The sequence below is a fragment of the Microtus ochrogaster genome, unplaced genomic scaffold (assembly GCF_000317375.1).
Source record: "Microtus ochrogaster isolate Prairie Vole_2 unplaced genomic scaffold, MicOch1.0 UNK4, whole genome shotgun sequence".
Taxonomy (NCBI): Eukaryota; Metazoa; Chordata; class Mammalia; order Rodentia; family Cricetidae; genus Microtus; species Microtus ochrogaster.
The window spans coordinates 5,770,608-5,772,707 of NW_004949102.1; positions in this window are offsets into that span (position 1 = coordinate 5,770,608).

Below are 2,100 nucleotides of genomic sequence, written 5' to 3' on the forward strand. Positions count from 1 at the left end.
CTCTCTCTCTCTCCCTCTCTGTTCCCCCCTTCACCCTTCCTCTTCTATAACCCCCTGAATAAATATTCAACCTCACCCTGCATGTCGTGTCTATCCATGTCTCTGTCTCCTGCCTGCCCGCCATGTGTCTCCCTGCCTGGGACCAGCCACTGCTGCCACGTGGTCCACCACTACCACCACCACCACCACCACCACGGCTTGGGCCACCGCTCTGGGACTGGCAGCCATTTCTGCCTGGGACTGGCTGCTCCCAGAGCCTGCTGCCTGCCACCACATGGCCTGCTACCACCATTTGGGACCTACAACATTTCTGCTGCCTACTGCCGCAGGGGATCTTGCAGCATTTTTTAAAAAAGAATATTAGGAAATATCACTGATTTGTACTACAGCTATAGTAATAAAAATAGTGTGGTATTGACATAAAAACAGACATGTAGATCAATGGGATTGAATTGAAAACCAGATATAAATTCACATGCTTATGGACACCTGATTTTTGATAAAGAAGAAATACAAAGTGGAAAAAAGACAGCATCTTCAACAAATGTTTTTGGTCAATCTGGATGGCTACATGTAGAAGAATCTAAGGAGATCCATACTTATCACCCTGAACAAAACTCAACTCCAAATGGATCCAAGACCTAAAGATAAAACCATGTACACTGAACCTAAGTAAAGAGAAAGTGGAGAATAGCCTTGAACTCATTGGCACAGGAAAAGACTTTCTGAACAGGACACCATTAGCACAGGCACTAAGATCAACAATTAAAAATGAGACCTCATTAATATTATGTCCTTCTGGGGTCTTTGATGGAGTTGAAGACTAGATAGTTATAATTATAGTTTTCCTTGGTTGTGATAAAAGATAAGTTATGTATAAAATTTTAGACTCACAAAGATAGGATAGATGATAGAGCATTCTCCTTAATTTGTCAAATGTAGATGAACTAAATAATGTAACTATAATTCTTGCTTGAGAACTGTTTTGTATATATAATTTTACTATGTTAAAGTTAAAACCTTCCTTTTTAGTTAAACAGAAAAGAGGAGATGATGTGGGATGCTCTTCTGTATGTGTGTTGCTTTTATTGGTTGATTAAAAAAAAAAAGCGGTTTCAGCCAATGGCTTAGAGGAGTAAATCCAGGTGGGAAAATCCAAACAGAGATATAGATAGAGAGAGAGTGGGCAGAGTCAAGGAAACACCATGTTGCTGCCAAAGGAGAAAGATGCCAGAACGTTACTGGTAAGCCACAGCCTTGTGGCAATACATAAATTAAGAGAAATGGGTCAATTTAAGTTGTAAGAGCTAGCAAGAAATATGCCTGAGCTTTTGGCCAAACAGTGTTGTAACTTAAAAAAAGAAATGGGACCTCATGAAATTGAGTAGCTTGTGCATGGCAAGAACACGATCATCTGAACAAAGCAGCAGCTTTCAGAATGGGAAAAGATTTTTACCAACTCTACATCCATTAGAGGATTAATATCCAATACATAAAGAACTCAATAAACTAGATATTAAGAAAACAAATAACCCAATTTGATAAATGCCTGGTGAGCCTGGCCTTGACTCTTATTAGTATCAACCTGTTATGAAATAGAGTTTTTGTTTAACTAAGCAAAGATGTGTTACATTTGTTTATGTTGCAGAATTGTTTAACTATGTAAAGATGTGTTTCATTTGTTTTTACCTTGCCTGCCTAAGGCACCTGTTTGGTCTAATAAAAAGCTGACCAGACATTAGCTAGGCAGTAGAGGGATAGGTGAAACTGGCAGGGAGAAAGATTAGGTAAGAGGAGGAATCTAGGCTCAAAAAGAGATCGAGAGAGAGAGAGAGAGAGAGAGAGAGAGAGAGAGAGAGAGAGAGAGAGAGAAGTATGCTTGGGGCCAGTCAGCCAGACACGGAGAAAGAGGAAAGTAGAACATACAGAATGAAAGAAAGGTTAAAAAAAAAAAAACCAGGGCTGGAAAGATAGCTCAGCGGTTAAGAGCATTGCCTGTTCTTCCAAAGGTCCTGAGTTCAATTCCCAGCAACCACATGTTGGCTCACAACCATCTGTAATGAGGTCTGGTGCCTCTTCTGGACTACAGGCATACACACA